Source organism: Carettochelys insculpta, chromosome 2, assembly GCF_033958435.1.
Source record: "Carettochelys insculpta isolate YL-2023 chromosome 2, ASM3395843v1, whole genome shotgun sequence".
Classification (NCBI taxonomy): Eukaryota; Metazoa; Chordata; order Testudines; family Carettochelyidae; genus Carettochelys; species Carettochelys insculpta.
This window is the reverse complement of record NC_134138.1, coordinates 39,373,739-39,396,039: the sequence shown is the minus strand read 5'-3', so window position 1 is coordinate 39,396,039 and position 22,301 is coordinate 39,373,739. Positions and strand designations below refer to the sequence as shown.

Genomic DNA, 22,301 nt, shown 5'->3' with positions numbered 1-22,301 from the left:
GTCCAGAAAGTGGCTCTGGGCATCCCTGAGGGCCTGCAGGACCACAGAGTGGTACCCCTTTCTAGTAAGGTAACGGCCGGTGCTGTGGACCGGGGCCTGTATGGAGATGTGGGTCCCATCCTGGGCTCCAAAGCAGTTGGGGAAGTCTAGGCTGGTGAACCCCTCCATGGCAGCATCAAGGTCCACAAGGTGGATGACCCTCTGCAGGAGGACGGCATTGATCACTCGGATGACCTGCAGGGGACAGGGGGCGTTCACACCATGAGTGCATGTCAGGGTGCCCCTGTCCCCTCCACTGTCCCCTCCCCTGGCCCTGGACCCATGGCTCATGATCGCTCCCTCAGCCCCCCACGCTCCCATCTCTCCACAATAATGAGGGAGATGGGGGGGTGTAAAAATAAAAACTTTACTTTCAGTGAAAAGACTCATGTACAGGATAAACTGTGCTATAAACTAGGTACAAGGTAAAGTTTTTGAAAACTGTATAAATGGGGGCATGTATCATGGGGTAGTAGGCCCTCAGTCCAGGGAGGGGGTGGGAGCCATGACCCCACAAGTGGATTGGACCCCAAGTGGCATTAGCTGCAGGAGCCCCTCCTGCAATGGGTTCATGGTCCCCATTGGGACTGGGTTGGGTCTGGGAGCATGCGGAGGTTTGAGTGGGGAGGAGCTGTGGCGAGGTGGGGCTCAGCAGCACAGCAGGGAGACCTGGGGTCCAGTGGGGTTGGGCTTGGCGGGGGGAGTGGGGGCTCAAGGAGCAGGAGGGTGGCCAAGGATAGAATCCACTGGGCATGATCCAGGATGGCTGGGAGGAAGTCTGGCAGGGGCAAGGCAGTGGGGGCAGGGGCAGGAAGACTGGCGGTAGTGGGTGGAGCTGGGGCCAGCTGGTCTCGTCAGATGCAGTGACAGTGTCTAGGTGGGACATCAGCTGGTCCCATGCCTCTCTCCTGCCACTCCCAGTCCCTCGCACACCATGCCTCGTCAACCTGCAGCCACTACTCCATTATGTCGGCAACCCACCCAAGGCCCCCAGTCCTCCACACCCCGGTGGTGAGCCCTCTGGCTGTGGGCCTGCCCCCACAATGGTGGAGCAATGACACATCCTGGCACTGGTAGTTCATGCAGCATGCCCAGCTCTGGCTCCTCCTGGGAGCTGGCTGGCCCTGTTGAGGAAGTGGAGCTGGCCCATCTCTCTGGCAGTGCCGCTGTAAAGGAGACAAGGAGGAGAAATGGTGAGTCCTTCCCACTGCATGGCCCCCAAGGACCCCACACCCCTGGGCGGGGGGACAGGGATGTCCCAGGAGAGCAGGAGACCCTTACAGCATGGGGGGGTTCAAAGCACCCCAGAGACCAGGATGCTCCCTGCACCCTCCCTGTTCCCCCATCTGATAGGCTGCTGGTCAAGGGGTGTGTGTCTGGTCATGGTGAGGGCCACACTCCCCAGTGGTGTGTCTGAAGTTGGGCCATTGCCCATACAGCTGTCTCATTCCCCGCTGTGTCAGGGGTGGGTGGCCTCCCCTCCCCAGGGCCCTGGGGCTCTGAAAATTTTTGGGAAGAAGGGGCCTCCGGAAGAAGGACTTCCTTCCAGAAGACCCCCCAGGGGGCTGCGCTTCTAAACGGCATTTTGGAGTCTGGAAGAATGCCTTCCGGACTCCAAATCACGTGACCTTATGCTAATGAGGCACGGGGAACTTGCTTCCATGCCTCATGAGCATATTTTGGGCCATTTATTAGCATACCATTTTCGAAGAAAGTGGCATGTGTAGAAACGGCCTTAGAGACAACAGCCTGCTTTCTGCGCCTGCCTCTGCTTCTCCCAACTCACACAAGGTATATGGCCTTTTGTAAAGCAGCTGTCATGACTGCTTGCCCTTATGGAGTTTGACTGACCCTGACAAGAAGGAACCTATTGAAGCAGATCTAAAACTACCACACCTAATTACAGAAGCTTCTGCACATGGAGTGCTAAATCCACCTAGCAACAATGACCCAGACGCAACTCACTCCTACATCCCCAGTAGGTATTTTAAAGAGATATCTACCTATTAATGCACATGGGTTACAAATACACACATACATTTACTGTGCCACTTGCCAAACAGTCATGTTAGTTTGATATAGCTTTGTTCAGGGCTTCTTTCTGAAATTAAAAGTACTGTAGTCGCTGGATGGTCAAAATTCCACTGCATGATGGTATAAGGGGGCAGAGCTGCTCTTGATCCTCTGCAGTCCCTTTGTACCACCAGCAATAGTTGTTGAAGCAATTCTAAACTTCTTGTGTTGGATGCTTCTTTCACTTTTTTCTGTATATATTCTGTTGTTGCTAGAAATTAGTTCTAATTAGGTTTAGTTCATTTTTAGTCCTGGGATTTTATCTGTCTTATTGGTTGATTGGTTGATTGATCGATTGTTTGCTACTTTTTATTTTCCAGTAGTAGGATTAGTTTCACTTGCTGTGGTTTCAGTCCTGCCAGACTTTTGCTACAATTACACAAAACAGCAGACAATCAGGCTGGTAACCCTCACCTCTCTAGAGTCAAGTGATTGTTTTGTAATTTAGCCTTCATGATGCATATTTTGTATCATGATTCACCCCCTAACAAAACGATTCGTTGTCTCATAGTTGACCATGACCATTTCCAGAACTGTGTGCTCCCATTCAGCCTCTCCTCTGCCCTAAAGGTGTTCCCAGAGAGCATGGTGGTCCAGTTAGCCACCTATACCAACTAGGAAAAATCATCTTCCCTTATCTTGGTTTTACTCCAGGGGCTGACCTTACTAAAAGTTCCTGTCAGCAATAAAACAATAAGGTCTGTCTTCCACAGTATAAGCTTCCAACTCGGTCTTGAAAAGTCAGCTTTGACAGCAGTGTAGTGGATAGATTTCACAGGAGTTTATGCAGATACAGTGACACCCAAGGCTTTCCTATCTGTGAAGCAGTTTGTGACCCTAAAGTATCACTTTTCAAGGATTCAGATAAGTCCCACACCTTGGAAAGAAATTGTCTCCAACTAATAAGTCATATGTCATCTTACATTTTCATAATCCAACAAAACAGGTTGCTTCTTTGAGTTTTCCAGAGATAGTTCAGGACTGCTTATATACTGAACAACCATGGTCTGGACAACCAGGTGTCTCCATTAGGTTCTGGAGTCCCTCAACTGGTAGAAATACCCTCCCAAGGCCTGTGCACAAATCTCTTTTCTCCAAGATCCTTTTTATCATCATAATAACATCAGATGCATCCCTCTTGGGATGAAGGAGGTACCTCTAAGATCCCATACAATACAGGGCAAATGGTCATCCCAATAACATCTTTTTATATGAACCTTTTAGAATTGGAAGCAGTCAAAATGTTTGCATTGTCTTCCTTCCTCTGATCAGAGCAAAATCTCTTAAGATTATGGTGAACTGCACAGCCTGCAAGTTCTACACCAATCATCAGAGTAGGGCCCAGGACCCATTACTTTGTGATAGAGCAGCAAAACTGATGCATAGCCAACCAGATTGTCATCTCAGTTTCTTACCTTTCAGTAATACGGAACACTAGACCTGAGAACCTCAGCAGGCATTCACGAGTTCTCAGCTGCATATTTCTAACATTTGGGAGATTACACAAGTGGACCTTGTTTCAACCACCACCAACCAACATTTGAGGAATATGATTTCTTCCAGAAGGGGGGTTTCCTTCTGAAGAAACCCCATCTACATGGCAGCTTTTGCTACTGGAAAAGGCTTTTCTGGAAGTGAGATCTCATAGGAATATGCAATGAGGTGTGAGATATTTAAATCTGCACCGCATTTTACTGTAATCCTTGGCTCATTAGCATGCCCCTTCCAGAAGGGCAGTGCAGGGTAGATGTGGCCCTTGTGTAGTAACTGGAGTTCTTCAAGAACCCTGATTTGGAGCTTCCTTAGCAGGATTTTGACGTAGAAAAGGAACAGAGGATGTCTCTTGTGCAGCCCTGTATCTCCTTGTGATGAGGCATGAGGATATATAGAGTGCATGCACAGACAAAAGGGGAGGGGGTCTGCTTACAAAAATATCTGATCCAAGGTGCAGGGGCACATGTGCATATGGACACACATACAAAGAACTTCAATTACCTCCACTTGAACACATCATTTGGAAAAATTAATCAGGCTGTCTCTTCTTCTTTTAGTTGAAAAGTCATCTCACCCATACACATCACACACAATTCTATTGATCTCATCAATTGCAACAGTCTTTATTCAGTGTATTTTACCCATTCTTTCATTAAACCTTTCAACAAAATTTTCAGTGATCTTCATGATCTCGTCGTCAAACACTTACTGATTATGTTTGAACACTTCTCCAACGCTTCTCAGAAAATCACCTTATCTCTTCCCACTTACTTGTTTTTCATATATACCATATACTGGTCCTATCTATTGTTTTCAACCTATCCCCATAAACCTTTATTTCCTGTACCTCAAGCTTTCCTTGGAATACATGATCTTCAGCTACACGTCAGAACCTTGGCAAATAATCAATATCTTATGATGGTGTTTTTCTTTATGTACCCCTATGAACTCAATAGTATTAATAATTTGTAGAATTTGTAACCGTCTTTGCCAGAAATTTCATTTGCTGATGCATTTTTAATGTATCAGGGATAACACTCTTAGCAAAAAATTCACAAGAGCCAGTAATGAGACTCCAATAGCCCAAAGCATACACAGTAACTGGTTATTTACAGCCATCAGCTCACCTACTGTAGGGCAATGTGAAGTCTCTTTGTCTATGGGAAAGCAATGTTCCCAAGGCCATCTATGAGCTACGCATTATTCTATAGTTCTCCGACCAGTGCTTGCCTGAGGCTGGATGGCAACTCTAAAGACGTGGTGCTCCCTGACCCTCTACATAGTATCTTTTCATTCCACCAGGTGATTGATTTCTACATGCTTTCTCATATTTAATATGGAGCACCATGCCACTGCATTGCCTCAAGAGATTATGGTCGTGTGCCCTTGTATTTGGGGTTGGTGTTTTTGAGTTAGAGTCACAAACTAAAGCTAACTCTCAGAAGACGACATTGCACTTTTCTGCCACAGCATCCAGAATAAATGGAAAAGGGATGGGCTTGTACCAAAACTAGTCTAATTGGCTAATTTAAAACTCTATGAGACCCGTAACAGGACTTGACATATCGCGGCATTTCATTGTAACTTTCCCAAATATTATTCAAATGATTCTGAATCCCTTCATTATCAGAAGATTTGTGGAGAAATTGAATCCAAATCAGGTATATATCTACTTTCCAGTCCCATCTCTTTCTGGTAGGAGAGCTATAAATCTCATCAGCAGCTCCACAGGGATGCCCTACCATTGCAAATTCAGTCTAATTTCTTTTCCCTCCTCACTTCCAAGTGTGCTGGTAACGATTGCTCCATTTCCATATCTGTAATTCTCTTCTCCACCCAGCCTGCTTACTCTTGCTTCCCAGTATTTTCTTGTACAGTTGAAAAGAATGTAGTATCTGTCTTTCAATGTAAGGTCTCTCTTATTTGTCATAAAGGTCCCAGATTGCTATCTTCTCGTCCTTGCCTCTGTGTCTTTCTTTTCCCTTTCCTTGCCTCCTGGGACCTTCCTAAAATTATTTTTTTGGAGAATAGTCTTCTCTAGATACCACACTGCCCAGACTTTTACCTTTGGTTCATAACAAAATGCTCAAGAAAATCTCCTGCTCGAAACTTCCCAAGCACCTGTCTTACAATAGTATCCTTGGCCAAATTCAGACTGGGTTTCACTTTGGACATAATGTGGAAATCAACTTTCTTTTAGACTTCCTCCTTCATCTGCCCATAGCTCATTGTTCTTTTCTCAGAGATCTGACTGCTTCCTTTAATAGCTGTGGAAAACTCACCTGGACTTCTATAGTTGTATCAATGCCCTGCTGTCTCTGTTTTACTCCTATCTATCTAATTTAACCACACTTCTACTTCATCTGCAGTGGATCCTGTTCTATCTTCTGTGGAGCTCTACTCATCTTGATTTCCTTTTCTACCCCTCTCTGCCCTCTAAGAACTCACTGATATTTTCTAGCTGATCCTAACAGTGTAATTATGAGCCCATTTAAGCTGATGATACTTAATTGTAAATCTCTGTAAACAGTTTATTGGCTCTTCCTTTTCCACACTCTCTCTGCCTATCTTGACTAGGTAAAACCAAAAGCATAAGGCAGACCTTCTTACTCCATCCTGTCACCAACTGGACCATAACCATCTGAAATGTAAGCAGTTTCGGATATTTGGAGTGGACTCTCTCTCTCTCTCTCTCTCTCTTCACCTCACCAACTCTCACATCACTTCTCAAATCCTCCCTGAAATTTACAATCATGAGCATTATATAGAAATTGTGAAAAAAATTCTAAAGCTGATGTGTTAGAAAAAAATAGTAAACTATTTCAGAAATTCCAGAATTTTGCTCTAGAAAACAAGAATAAAATGGGAAGTATTTACAAATTAACCATTGAACAAAAGAGGCACAAATACCACATATGCTCTACTTTGTCAGCCTTTCATACATATGACTCCTGCATTCAGATGTCTGGAACTTTTTGAAAAGAACAACTTAAAATATAGACATTTGGAATTATTCTTTCAAAAGAGGATGACTAAGCCTTGAAAGACCAACTGATACATTGACCACCTGCCAGGAATAGGATGGCTGCACTTAATCTACATTAGAAATTAAATATTATTGTAAATGAAAAATAAAACATATGGATATTTTCTCTGCTAAATGAACCAAAATTACTTGTTTGAGTTCACCAGCAACAAAGTCCTGCAGGAGATAACCATGGTGCTAGGACTGTTGTTGGAGGAAGAAGGTGTCAGGAAAGCCTGAACTGTAGGGACCCCGATGTTGATCCTCAGTTGTGGCCATAGAACATAAGATATAGAAGTGTGGAAGGAGGGTAAACAAAAGGTGTGTTTTGAACATTACTTGTCTTTGGAGCACTTTAAGCTAAGCTGATCCCCCATTACAGGTTAGAGTGTCCTATAGGGCCAGTATGACTTTTGGGGATTGAGAGGTATCATGGAATCTCAGACATATCCCCTAAGGTGGCAACAGAGATGGGGAAGCGTAAGTATCAGTATAGCAGCACTGCACCACTTATGGATGCTTCTGTCCAGAGTGAATCCTCAAAAGGTTGGATCTTTTGGGTTTAGTGCTGCTTTATGCTGGAAAAACAGCCAAAGTACAACATGGGGATGGATTAGATTACTGAGGTCCCCTTCAAATTGTCACCAAATGTGCTGATCATACCACTGAGCCTGGAACACCACTACCACTACCTGCCCTCTGCCCCTCACTGCCCGCCCTCTGCCCCTCACTCCCCATCCTGTCATACTGAGCCCGAAGCTCTGATCTCCCCCAGCAAAGGCACAGAGTTAGGGTAACAGACATCCCCAGCAAACAGCTCAGATCTGGGAGGGCACATTTACAGGGATGTCATAGTACCCAGGAGCATAGCCCCAAATAGGGACAAAAATCCCCAATAAATCTGTTTTACTTTGTATAAACATTTTACACAAGGAAAGCTCATAAAGTTCACCCCTTTTACCAATGAAAGAGAGAGATGCATAGCTGTTATCCTCTACCCCCCCCACAAAAACAGGTAGCAATTATTGACACTGGATTAAGTAATTATCAAAAGTGATTTTATTATGCATAAGAAAGTAGGATTTAAGTGATTGCAGGTGAAAACAGACAGATCAAAATAAGTTACTAAGCAAAAATAAAACACACCACCCAAGCCTAAATACTGAGAGTAGTTGTTTACAAACCATATTTCTCATACTAGTTTTTATTTCAGGTGCAGTTCTTCACAAGCCAGAGCTGATCTATTTCTCTGACCCTGCTCCCCTTTCATTAAAGTTCTTTCCTTTCCCAGGAGTTCTTGCATATCTAGTTCGGGTGGGGAGGCAGTTTCAAATGCCATCTGAAGACCATCATTATTTGCTCCCTCTTCTTTAAAAAGAATTTCTTCAAGGAAGTAATCATTTGTTCCATCCTCCCCAACCCCAATGGAAAAAATACAAGATGGGTTCCAGCACCATATGGCATGGTCATGGGTCTTTGTAGAACCAACCACAGTGTGGGCATACAGGAAAAAATAAAACTATAGCTCATTGTCTTGAGCACCGGGCCATTTAGTTACTTAAGTACCACTAATGATTTTCACTAGAAGATCTAGATTGATAAGTAGGTTGAAACTTCATATTTCTAACTTCACAAACAAGAATGACATGTACACACAAAACAGAACATACACAATCAGCAGATTACAAGCTTTTCAAGATGTCACATGCGACATTTCGCATACAGTGTGTTTGAGTTATGCATATTCATATCCAAAACATATTTCCATAAAAATATGGGGGCAAAGCATCGCAGCCACTGCTGTCAATAGGGTTGTATCCCATTCGTTCCAGTTTTAAAGGAGTCTGTGTGCTTTAGTTATTGTTGGAGGACTGCTGGTAGAACATTAACATTTTCAATAGGATTCCTATTCCAGGTATATGAATAGTTTCCCAAAGAATGGGCAGCTCTTTCATCCATGTTTTCTTCCAATGGCAATAGTTTGTTTAATGAAGAAAGCACACTGAAGAAGTGGGTCTGTCCCATGAAAGCTCACCTAATAAACTATTTTGCTAGCCTTTAAAGTGCTACTTGACTGCTTTTTGTTTTGATTTTGCCCAAACAGGATGAGGCTGACTCACTGTTTGGGCAAAAACCAGAAGAGTTATGAGCCACAGTTGATGGACCCTATTTATATAAATGGTTTTCTTTAAGAATATAATTTTTTAAAAATAGTTATGTTACAACAAACCACACAGTTTTAAGCAAATCATCTTTGTAGAGCTGAGGTTTAAATGTAAGGTATTTATATACTCATAGGCTGGTAAATAAATCACCTCTAATGAGGTTTTCTAAATAACTCCTTTCCATTTTCTTCTTAGATAACACAAACATTAGGGATGGGACACGTACTGCATTTAGCTTCCAAGCAAAGGTTAACAGTGTTTACCGCTAAAAGAGAAACCCATTTTAAATTTTCTCAAACTGGCTACACAGTTACTAGTTGGGCAGGATAGAGCTCTCTGTTCAGCACAGACAGAAAATATGAAAATGGAGGCTGAGCTCTGTATTGCACTTCACTACCAACACTATGACTTGCTACTACTCTTACAAAGAAGAATAAAAGACACAAAAGTTAAAGAAAATTCTTGAGTCTGAGAAAAGTGGGTTTTTTTGTTTTGTTTTATTTTTTCAAACTGTGCTTTATGCCTAGTCCAGTTGCCAGTGAACAATTGCCTATATGACAAAAATTACAACTCTACTTGACATTGTTAGCAGACAATTTAGAGGACTGATTTAGCCCCTCACCCTCCAGGGTCATGATTGATATATTTTGTTGATCCACTGTTGTACCACTGGTACTTTTGCGCCAGTACAGTTCCCCCAACAGAAACCCACAAGGCTAAATGCAATAAATAGGTAAAAACATGCAAAGATATTCAGGGACATTATACGAAGAAAGCTCAGCCCTCTTTATCTGACTAGCCAAAAACCCTTGTACTCTTTGCCACTAAAGATAGCTCATGGTCTACAATCCCCTTTTCCAAGTATAGCAAGGAAAAACGAAGGAAAATTATTTAGCAGGCTGTTTAGAAGAACATGAATAAAATCAAATCCTGAAACACTTGGGCTGTGTCTACACGTCAGATCTTCTGGAACAGTACAGGCTTCTTCCAGAACATCTGGGGAGCATCCACACATGTAAGAAGGAATCTGGAAGGAAGGAATCTGGAAAACACACTTCTTCCAGATCCCAAACTCTGTTTCTGTAAGAGGAATAACACCTTCTTCCAGAAGAAAGCATGTGTGGACACTTGTCGACCACTTCTTCCGGAAGAAGCGGTCCACCATGGCGGCTCCCTGCCAGAGCTGGGAGATAGTGCAGCAAGCTCCTGGGGGCTCTGTGGCACCTGGATCCAGCAGCAGTTAAAGCTGCGAGGACCCAGAAACCCCAAAGCAGAAAGCACAGGCTGCAAGGCTGGCAGCACATGCTAAACCGCAGCATGCAGCCCACAGTGACCCCATACCTGACAACCAGCAGCAAGATGGCCAGCAGCCAACCCCCCCGCCCAGGGCAGCCCCGTGGAGGCGGAGCATAGCAGCCTGCAGGGGGAGCGGCACTGGAGGAAGAGGGCCCCTGCCTGCACCGAGCCAGAGTTGCAGAACCTCCTCACACTCTGGCAAGAGGAAGACATCCTCAGGGACACATGGGGACACCAGTGGAACACAGTCACCTGCACTGGACTGGCCACAGCCCTGGTCGCCCATGGCCATCCTGCCCAGACCGCAGACCAGATCCAGTCCAAGATAAAGGAATGGCAACAGGGATATACACAGGCCAGGGACAGTCACCGTTGCTTGGGGGCCAGCCCAGACAGGTGTCCAGGTTACAGGGAGCTGCTGTCTGATGAATATTCCTTTATATACTGTAATCTGCCCAGGCTGTCAACAATGCTGAAGCAGACCTGCTATGGGATCCGACAAAAGAAACCCCCGCCCAGCTGCACTCAGCCTAAAAGCACACAGCTAAAAATCAAAGGACCTAATCAAAAAGGAACATAACAGTAACCAGTAACATGATGTATCATGATCTACTAATTTCAGTGGCTTTGCATCAGGCCCTATATTCTTTCTCACCAAAGAAAGGACATATAAAAATATCATCTTCAGCTTCCTGAATGTACATCAAGGTAACACAACAACATCTTAATCCAATAAATATATATATTGTACCAGTATTTTTTATGTGCCAGTACTTACCAGTACTGACTACTGGCACCTCAGCAGTCCCAGCCATTGGACTGGATGGGGTGGAGGCCAGGATGCCGGCTGAGTACAGGCTCCTCCTTTTTTTTTTAAAAAAAAAAAAAAAGCCACTCTTTTTCATTATCATATCCTGAAAGGGAAGAGAATGAGTCAGAGTAACAGTTATTGTGACAGCTGTTCCAGAACCTAGTACCAGGTATGGGCAATTGACAGCCCAATGAGACAGGCATTCCAGCCATTCAGTTAACTGAAGTCTCAGTATTAGTTAGTTCTTGAGACCTAAAGGTAACTATCTTGCCTCTAGGGGTTAAAACTATAGGCAGTGGATTCTAGAGAGCCACTGAGGGAAGCAGGAATTGAACTGTCAGGAGGCCAGGAGAGCCAAAGGAAACAGAGTGTGAGCTTTTGCTTGGAAGCACTGGCCTTCCTCTTTCTGTTGTGTGGCCAGAGGGAAGTCCGGAAGACATGAAGTAAGAGGAGCCAAGCATGGAGAACCCGGCAACATCCTGGCCCAAGGAAGGACAGATTCTTGAAAGTCCAGATATGAGAGTAGAACAGGGAATATTTAGTCAGACACAATTAGGTTATTGTCTTTTTGGGGGCAGTTGCTGAACTTCTCTGTGCTGAGCACATGTAACTACTCCCTTACACTGCAACTTTCCAAACTGAACCCCAGGGGAGCAAGTCTCTGTTTTTCAGACTTTTTGTTTTGTTTTCAGTTGCTCTGGAACACCTAGTATCCAAGCAATGTTACACCAAGTGTGTTCTCATTTTTGTTGTTAATAAAAATCACCTTTTTAAGATTATGATCTGATATTTGTGTCCTAGACGGTGAGAGTTCTGTGTGCATGTGCCTAAGATTGCAAAGCCAAACTACTAAGAGAAATTAAAGTTTTCATGCTCTCTCCAGAGGGTGCATGGGGGTTAAAAGAGCTTTAGGGTACCTCACAGGAAGAAATTCCCAAGTGCGCCTTCCTGGGTTTTCAATGGGGTTTTTGCTTTCGGGTAGTGCGAGTGATACCTATTCAAGACCAGGAAATCTGTGAACATTCCTAGTTTTTAACAAAAGGCTTTAGTGGTGAGGTATTTTAAAGTCTCTTGTACTCCCCCACCTTCTACATTTGAAATGCCAGAGTGGGAATGGAATGCAAATCAATCATCACCCCATCCTGGAAAAACCTTTTTCTCCAAGGTAACATTTATTTGGATTTTGCCCTGGTGACTGACTAGTGGGTCAGCCTCTGTGTCCATTCCCCTTAACCCTGACCAATACCCAGTACTTCTGCAGGAGCTTTTTATTGAGCTAATTTGTCCTACCAAGTTGCAGGGAAAATAAGCAACCTTCTGTTCCTACAGCAAATAGGACTACCCTTCAGGGTCAGCCTCAGGAACTTTTCTAATTCTTCAGGCCCAGTATACCCCTAGCAAAACAATAATTTTTTACCATATACAGAGAGCTTATCCTTGGTAACCCTCAATATAGCCTTCACAGAAGTTGGCGTTGCCAGACCACCATTCTCCGTTTGCCATTATGGCTGTTCTTGACATGCTATTTGCTAGGATTAGCTATTATTGCAGGGGCTGGAAGAATGATTTTCTGCTCATTCTTCTTTGTATCCTTCTTCCTCCTGCTTGTTTAGTGAAGAGATCTTGCCACTTACTCTGTTGCCTCCCTCCCACTTCCCTTTGCTGTCTATTTGTCTCCAACATCAAAAATAAGTATTTAATTACCTCTTCCAGTATTTACAGTACTCTTCATCCTGTCAATACCATTCTCAGTCAAAAAATAGGGGAATCAAAGCTCCCTATTTGTCTTCACCATGCTAAACATATGACATCCCTAAATGTTCAAAAATGGTGACTCAGATGCCACCCCCCCAACAAATTATGAGATTTTCTTTAAAATTATCAGATTTTGAAAATAATTAATGAAGAGCTCTTTTTATTTTGTCTTTTGAAATTGAGTATTTAGAGTTCATGTTTTCAAGCTTTGCCAGTGGATGCCAGGAGCTGACTTTAATTAAGCCTCCAAGTATTGTAAGTACTGCTGCAAGTGTTGGCAACAGTCGTGCATGTTTATACTTTTAGTATTATATCTGCTCACGTCTTTATGATGAAATTCACTTTGGAACAGAGGGACTGGAGCAGTCAGATGGGTGAAGAGGCAAGCTTGGGACAGCCCCACTAGATTCCTCTAGTGGGTATTCTGCACTGCTCCTGGAATAGCACTCTTAGCATGGCTACATTGCAGTCCTACCAGTTTGGGTGGCAGAAATTCCTTTCCAACACAACTGAATAAAAATTGTCTGTGACTTTGGGAGGACAGAGGTGACTTTCACCTTTAGGGCTGGACAATAACAATCAATGGGTGCACTGTGCTGGGATCAGTTCAGAGCCACACTATCCTAGGAGAGATGTATTGGATATCTGGGGTCACACGACTTGCTGGAGAACTCCTAAGTATACAAGCAGAGTGTACTCACTGCATATCCTTTAGAAGGTACTACTCTAAAAGGCTGGCTTGTATCTCTTTCAGTTTATTCTTCCACTGCTCCTTTACTGACACCAATTTCCAGGATATTGCACTGTATAACCAGAGGGAGAGGTAGATATGTTGGAGGGTAAAGAGGGGGTAAAGAGAGTGACCTTGATAAATTAGAGGACTGGGCCAAAAGAAATCTGATGCGATTTAACAAGGGGAAGTGTTGAGTCCTGCACCTGGGGTGGAAGAATCCCAAGCTTTGTTATAGGCTGGGGACCGACTGGCTCAGCAGCAGTATAATGGAAAGGGACCTAGGAAATGCTGTATATGAGTAAACAGTGTGTCCTTGTAGCCAAGAAGGCTAACGCATACTAGGACGCATTAGGAGGAACATTTCAAGAAGATCTAGAGAAGTAGTTGTTCCACTCTATTTGGCACTGGTGAGACCACATCTGGAATATTGTGTCCAGTTTTGCCCCCCCCCCCCACTATAAAAAATATGTGGATGTACTGGAGCAGGTTCAGCGGAGGGCAACAACATGATTAAGGGGCTGGAGAACAACATCTATGAGGATAGGCTGAGGGATTTGGGCTTGTTCAGTTTATAGAAAAGACGACTTAGGGGTGATTTAATAGCAGCCTTTGGCTGCGTCTACACGTGCACGCTACTTCGAAGTAGCGGCAGTAACTTCGAAATAGCGCCCGTCACGTCTACACGTGTTGGGCGCTATTTCGAAGTTGAAATCGACGTTAGGCGGCGAGACGTCGAAGTCGCTAACCCCATGAGCGGATGGGAATAGCGCCCTACTTCGACGTTCAACATCGAAGTAGGGACGTGTAGACGATCCGCGTCCCGCAACATCGAAATAGCGGGGTCCTCCATGGCGGCCATCAGCTGGGGGGTTGAGAGATACTCTCTCTCCAGCCCTTGCGGGGCTCTGTGGTCACCATGGGCAGCAGCCCTTAGCCCAGGGCTTCTGGCTGCTGCTGCTGCAGCTGGGGATCCATGCTGCATATACAGGGTCTGCAACTAGTTGTTGGCTCTGTGTATCTTGCACTGTTTAATGAAAGTGTGTCTGGGAGGGGCCCTTTAAGGGAGCGACTTGCTGTTGAGTCCGCCCCGTGACCCTGTCTGCAGCTGTGCCTGGCTCCCTTATTTCGATGTGTGCTACTTTGCCGTGTAGACGTTCCCTCACTGTGCCTATTTCGATGTTGGGCTGAGCAACGTCGAAGTTGAACATCGACGTTGCCAGCCCTGGAGGACGTGTAGACGTTATTCATCGAAATAGCCTATTTCGATGTCGCAACATCGAAATAATCTATTTCGAAGTTGGGTGCACGTGTAGACGTAGCCTTTAACTTCCTGAAGGGGAGCTCTAAAGAGGAGAATGAGAATTTGTTCTCAGAGATGTCAGATGACAGGACAAGGAGTAATGGTCTGAAGTTGAAGAGGGAGTGGTGTAGGTTAGATACTAGGAAAAACTACTTTATAAGGAGGGTAGTGAAGCATTAGAATGTGTTGCCTAGTGAGGTGATGGATTCTCCATCCCTTGAGGTTTTTAAGTCCCAGGTTGACAAGGCCCTGGCTGGGATGACTTAGTGGGGGTTGATCCTGCTTGAAGTAGGGGGCTGGACTAGATGACCTCCTGAGGTCCCTTCCTGACCTATAATTTTAATGTCCCTCGAATGAGCTTTTGCCTGCAAGCAGAAAGCTGGGAACCAATTTATAATTGGAGGTACACATCTCTAGAACTGGAAGGGACCTCAGCTAGTCTAGTGCCCTCTTGGCAGGGCCAAGCATCACCCCTGACATTTATTTGCCCCACTCCCTAGATAGCCTCCTCAAAGTTTGAGCTCACCACCCTGGGTTTAGCAGGCCACTACTCAACCCACTGAACTATCCCTCCCAGCTTTATTTGCTGCAGCACCCTAAATGGCCCTCTCAAGGATTGAGCTCATAATCCTCAGTTTCCCAGGCTAATGTGCAAACCACTGAGCTATCTGTCCCTCTGCGAAAATGAGGCTGGTGTCAGGTGTGGGGTATAGCAAGGGATGGATATGTGTGCGTGTGTGTATTTCAGTTGAATGGTGCTGTACAAATGACGCCTTTTAATGTATCATATATAAGCAAGTTGAAGTACAAGCCCTACAATGCAGTAGCATGAGCATTTGATAAAATTTATGCTTTGTAAGGGTGTGTGCACCTACAATTTGTATCTCCGTAAGAATTTGTTGGACATGTAGAAACAAATGAATACTAGACATTATGATTTGATATTTTTGATTCATGAGCATTTAGCAAACAGTTGGAGACCCAGACACCAGGGCTATGTCTACACAGCAGCATAATTTCTGAAGGTGAACTTCTGGAAGCTAGGTTCCAGAAGATTGGATTTTGAAAGACTGTGTCTATGCACAAAAAGCAGATCGAGCCTCTGATCCACTCTTTTGTAAGATTGAGGTGCTCTTTGGAAAGAGAACATCCACACAGCAACAAGTGCTCTTTCAAAAGAAGAAGCCAGGAAATGCTGTGGACAGGGTTGCATGGCAGACAAGTCCCACAGCCAGATGCTTCCTTAAAGAGCCATGTAAGCACCCCTACCCTGCACAAACTCAGGGCTGCTTTGCAAAACACAGCACTGCAGACCCTGTGCCCAGGGCAAAGCCATTATTGCACAGACCTTCATATATCCCTGTAGCTCCCAGACAGGGATGCCCCCAATGACCTGGGTCTGACTGCTGACCATGGTGGCCCTTGCCATCCTGTACCTCCTCTGGCAACCGGCCTGTCCTGCCATGGTCCTCCAGGCCCTCACCATCAGGCAGACACCATCTGCACCCCGTTCCCCACCCCCTCCCCCATGCTATCCGGTACCTGTAGCACTACCCCACAACCTCTGACTGGGGGGATCAGCTCATGATGGGTGAGTCAGAGGATGACCCCTGGCTTTAGAACTTCCAGATGGCAAAGAGAATGTTTCTGGAGCTATGTCAGTGACTCACCCTCACCCTTCAGCACCAGGACACCCAAATGCAGCTAGCACTCCCCCTGGAGAAGCTGGTTGCCATCGCCATATGGAAGCTGGTGACCTTGGACATCCACCACTCAGTTGTCCACCACTTGGGGTGGGCAAGGCCACCATCGGGGCTGTCCTCATGGGGGCATGCTTGGGTCATACATCCACTGCAGGGAGGGTGAAGGGGGCTCCCAGGCAAGGAGGACCTTTGGGAACCAGGGGCATGTGCCCTGGAGGGGACAAGGGCATGGATCCTGGAGGGGTTAGGGGAGGGGCCCTGGAGGAGACAGGGGACCAGTGGGAGCTGTGAATGCACTCACAAGTGCGCACAACCCCCATTCCATATACGTCATCAGGGCGATCTATGCTATCCTCCTGTGGAGAGTCATCCATATTGGGGACCTCGACTCCGCCATCATGGGATTTGTGGCCCTAGGCTTCCCCAACTGCTTTGGCATGTTGATGGGACCCACGCTGCCATCTGAGCCCTGGACCACAGCACAGGGTGATACATCAATAGAAAGGAGTACCACTCCATGGTGCTCCAGGCCCTCATGGATGCTAAAGGGCACTTCATGGATGTTTATGTGGGCTGGTCTGGGTGAACCCATGATACCCAGGTCTTCTGGAACTCTTGGCTCAGGCACAGGATGCAATAGGGGACCTACATCCCACCATGTGAGCTCCTGGTAGGGGACCTGACCATGCCCCCCTGCATTGTGGCCAATGCCACCTACCCCCTGCACCCATGGCTCAGGTGGCTCTACACAGGACATACTGACCTGACTCAGGACTTTTTTAAATGAGCACCTGAACCAGGTGCACAACATGGTTGAGCAGGCATTTGGCTGCCTGAAGGGGCCCTTTCGGTGCCTCCCAATGCAATTGGAGGTTGGCTTCCACAGCATGCCTGCAGTGTTGGTGGCATGCTGCACTCTCCACAATATTGTGGAGAGTAAGCACAAGGTATTTGTACAGGACTGGGCTGGTGAGGCTGGACCCACCTATGAGCAGCTGGCCCATGCCCCACACCACGAGGCGCACCGGGACAGGGTGAGAGTCAGGGAGGCCTCTGGCAGGCCTTCACTCTGGGGCCCAAAAGACCCTCCCCCCGCCACCCCACATATTGACCCCTCCTACGCACACCCACCTCTCACCATGCCCATACCAATCACAAGGGACATGGGGTTGGCTGAAAATAAACTGTTGAACTATATAATAGAATGTTCTTTTCACTTCAAACTATACAAGGAGCTATGTACAGAGGAGAATGCAGGGGGGACAATGTACAATGTGGTGGGTGGGGTGGGGGCACCTAACTTTGAGGGGGTTCCTGGGGGGGGCAGGGGGCCTTAGTCATCCACAGGGGTGGAGGGCCATGACACATGACAGCTGCATGGGCCTCTACCGCCCTGGGTCCAGGGTCCCCACTGGGGCTGGGACTATGGGGATGTAGGGTGTGGTTGGGGTGCTGAAGCTACGGGCTTGGTGGGGGTGAAAGGGCAAGGAGGGGAAGTAGGGGCAGCTGGCTCTGCATGGCCTCTTCTGGCCATGAGCAACTGAGCCAGTTGCATCAGGGTGGCTGGGGGGAGGTTGAGCAGGATCAGGGCAGTGAGAGCAGGGGCTACAAGGACATGGGTGGCAGAAGGGGCAGTGGGAGAGGTGGCAGGAGGCTGGGGTGGCCACTTGGCAATGGCCTGGGTAAGGTCCCGGACAGCCACGGAAACCTCACACCAAACCTCCCACTGCCAAACCATGTCCACCTTCTCGAGCTCCAACCAACACTGGAGCACAGCAGTCTGCTCCCAGATGGCTGCATTGTAGGCAGCTGACTCCTCCTCCTCTTTGTGGCTGCAATGACATGGCCTCCAGGCACAGGCCTGCCCAGGCAACAGAGATGGGGGTATCCTGCCCCCGTCGCCAGCTGCTGTGGGGCTCCTGGATGGGGCTCACCTGACCCTCAGACAGTAGAGCTGTAGAGACAGAAGGGGAGAGAGAGGCAACCCATCAATTCTGCAACCTGGTCCCCAGGGCCATGCCCTGAACACCCTGTGGTCAGCTTCCCCCCCTGCCGCTGTTGGCTGGCCCAGTTGCCCTGGGGAATCCTGGGCACCCAGGGTCCCCACATGGGTGGAGGCATGTGCAGTTGCCTCCCTGCTTCTCCCTCCCCAGGGTTGTGGGTTATGGTGCTGTGCACGACAGCAGGTGCTGAGTTCAGCACTGGGTATGCGGCCATCTGGGATGCGTCCAGACGGGGACCAGTGGCCATGTGGCCAGCCTGCTGCTGGCTATGGCAGGGGCGAGTGTCCCTCCCCTCCATGCCCTGGGGTGTCTGAATTGTTGGTTACCTACCTGAGGGTCCCTGGACGGATTAGAGGGAGGCCCAGGAGGAGGGGGCCTGAGGAGCTGGATGGAACAGCAATCAGCAGGGACCCCGCGTTGTTAGACAAGGACTCCAGCTCATGGTCCTGGGTCCCATGTGAGAGTCCCGTCTGTTCCTGAGGCTCTGGCCTCCATGTCCAGAACATTCTCTGGCTCAGTTATGTCCTTCAGCCCCAGGAGCTGATTTAAGTCTTGTAGTCAGGGGGTGAGCACTACCCCTGAGCAGCTGGGCACATCTCAGGCCTGGTAGTATACCTGCCGCAGCTCCTTGACTTTCAACTGTACCTGATTGCCCATGTGGTGGGGGAGGTGGCCCTGGGATGTCAGTCTAATGGACAGCCAGGCAAATGCTGCAGCGTTCCAGCTCAGGCCCCTGGAGTGGAGGAGGACCTCCTCCCCCCAAAGTTCTAGCAGGTCTTGGAGCTCAGCCTCACTCTAGGAGGCAGCCCTCTTCTTTGGCCCTTGGCTTGGCTCCTGGGAGCCTTCAGATGGGTCTGAGGGGGGTCCCGGGGGATGCAGGGCTCCTGGGCACTGGCCATGCTGCTAGCGAGGTGGGTGTTCCCGGTCTGGCATTACTGGAAGGGCGTGCTGCTGCAGGCTCGTGGGTTCCCTGCAAGCCAGCATACTCTCAGCTTCCTGCCATGGGGTTTCTGAGTCCCTGATGGCTGGCACCATAGATAACCATTCTTTCAAAAGAGCAGCCTGTAGAAAGTCTACACACATTTTCTTTTGAAAGATTCTTTTGAAAGGGGGCACTCTTCATGAAATAGGAAAGGAAAAGCAATTTTGAAAGGATCACTGTGTTTTGCGTGTAGATCCTCTGCAGGATTTTTCTAAAGAGCCCCTCCTTTCAAAAATATTTTGAAAGAACATGCTACTGTAAATGCGTCCCAGGTGTCAGGTACCTATTTCTAAATAAGTCAAGGTTTATTTAATATCTATTTTATATAGCGCCTCAACTAGCTCTTTGCCAGGAGTTCAAACACTGGGGGACAAAACTGCTCTAGGCATGCTTGGGAAAAATGCTAACACACCACCATGACTGTCAGGCATGGGAAGAAACAGTGCAAGTGTACATCTAGATTAGGTGGAACACCAGCCTTTATTGATTTTGTGCAAATGGTGAAGACGTGAAATTATACATGGAGATAAACATCTCATAGAGTGGGAAGTCACCTAAGGAGGTCATCAAGTCTAGCCCCCTACCCTCATGACAGAACCAAGCAACATCCCTGACAGATTTTTTTGTTTAATCTATTTGTCCAAGGCTCCTAAATGGTCTCCTCTGGGCTGGAGCTCACAATGTGGGGTTTAGAACAATGCTCAAACTACTGAGCTACCCCTCCCCACAATTCAACTATCTAGGGTCAGCAATTGACCCCTGTACTCCTCAATGTCATGAAAAGTAAGGAGGTTTATGGGACAGTTTTTCCCACTGACCTACCACTGTGAAGACAGACAGTTAGGTCAATTGCAGATAAGTTGATTCTAGCTACACAATTGCTGTAGCTAGAATTGCATATCTACAATCGACTTACTTGCGTAGTGTAGGCCAAGCCTAAAAGATGTCAATATTTATATACTGAAAGTGAGATGTATCAGAGAAAAAAAGAGCATTTGAGAAACCAGAACATAGCACATTTGGGTCTCTATGCTGCAACGGGGGCATGCACATCTGCACATATAGCAGTTGAAATCATTGTCAGGGTATGCTCATACAGATCCATTGACCAGGAAGCGCCATATGACAACACGCAGATTTAGCTAAAGCAAAGGCACAACTTTTGATAGCCAAAACATAAAAGAATTAGAGGAAGATCTGTCAGATGGCTTGTCCACTCACAAAGCATCAAGCATCCAGGGCAGTTTCCAAAAAAGGGGCTGTAAAGACAGAGCAGTCCTTAGGAAGAAGGCACCACAGACACCTTCCTATGAAATTTACCCACAGATCAAATCAAAGTAGTTGCTAGATCCCCATGTTCCCTTTCCTCTTGCAACACATGAACAAAAAGCTGCTTCCTTCTGCATCAGATAGTGAAGCTCTCCCACTCACTATCCTGGGAAAAGCAGGAATCCAGCCAGATGTAACATTGCAACAGTCACTCTGGTCCCACAGCCACTTCAATTAACCTGACTGGATACCTGCTACATAAATGAGACAAATAACTATAATGTAATCATAGAATCATAGGGCTGGAAGGGACCTCAGGACGTCATTGAGTCCAGCCCCTGTCCTAAAAGCAGGATTAACCCTAACTAAATCATCCTACCCAGGACTTTGTCAAGCCAGGACTTAAAAACCTCTAAGGATGGAGATTCCACCACCTCTCTAGGTAACACATTCCAGTGCTTCATTAATTCCCTCGTAAAATATTTTTTTCCTAATATCCAACCTCCACCTACACAACTTGAGGCCATTACTCCTTGTTCTGCCATCTGTCACAACAGAGACCAGCCTCTCTTTATCCTCTTCAGAGCCCCCTTCAGGATGTTGAAGGCTGCTATCAAATTGCCCCTCACTCTTCTTGTCTGTAAACTAAATAAGCCCAAATCTGTCATCTTCTCCTCATAGGTCATGTGCTCCATCCCCCTCATCATTTTCATTGTTCTTCCTAATGCACCTGCCCCATATATGCCATTAGCCTTGTTTTGCACAAGGGCACACTTGAGACATATCCAGACTCTCATCCACTGTAATCCCTGGGTCCTTTTCTGCTCCTCAAAGCAAAACCTCTTACTTGCCCTGGGGAAGATGAAACACCACCCCATTAGCTGCCACTCTGTGAGGTGGGAATGTCCTCCCACACCCTTAAAAGGGAACTGGCTGAAACCCAGAGTAAAGCTGGAAATCCAACTAAAGAAACAAGCATATAAACTGAAATGAAATCTATTTGACATAGTTTTAGAACTTCACTTCAAAAATGTGTTTATTTGAATTGTGTGGAATCAAAGGTCTTTCTAAGGAAGTTTTGTAAGATCAAGACTATTTCATATTACTTTAATGCTACTATTAATTAATCAGTGGCTGTACTGCTTGGTGTATGAATGTGAAAACAAATAACCCATTATCACTGATACTCTCATTATTATTTACTAGCTAGAGGTTCTGAGATGGGGTGTCTGCTCCACACAGTAGTAGAAAGCATTAATCTTAGCAGGGAGCAGTAAGGTAAGTTCTCTGAGCAGCCCAAAGAGGATTTGTGAGGTACAGCCGATCAGAAAAGAGTTGCAGAAATCAACCAATCTGGCCTGGCAGACTCAGATAAAAGTAGATTAAGGGGAGGGTAAAATAATTCCCTTCTTGGAGCTTGTAGTGAGTCAGTATGGCCTCGTGCTCATATTGGAGTTACTGGGGGGGGGCAGGCATAGCCTGCCCACGGCTAAAAGGCCCCTCTCACAGTGAGGGGGGGCCCACTAAAAACACCCAGTCACCAAATGAATACGGGGGACAACAAAGGAAAAAACAGGGACGGGAGTGAGGGTCAAAGGTTTAGAATGAGGGAGCCGGAAGGGGATACCGAGCAGAGGACCCCGGACAGCGCCC

At 46.6% G+C, this 22,301-nt stretch overlaps 1 long non-coding RNA gene across 1 annotated transcript in view; it reads right to left on the bottom strand.

Annotated features, from left to right (window-relative positions):
• Positions 1–326: 326 nt before the first annotated feature.
• Positions 327–22,301, bottom strand: part of LOC142009167 (uncharacterized) — a 53,260-nt gene continuing 31,285 nt past the window's right edge. The window contains exons 2-3 of the long non-coding RNA XR_012644364.1: positions 18,139–18,348; positions 327–1,205 (exon numbers count right to left, since the gene is read on the bottom strand). This is a non-coding gene — a long non-coding RNA (uncharacterized LOC142009167). The remainder of the gene's footprint in view (positions 1,206–18,138; positions 18,349–22,301) is intronic.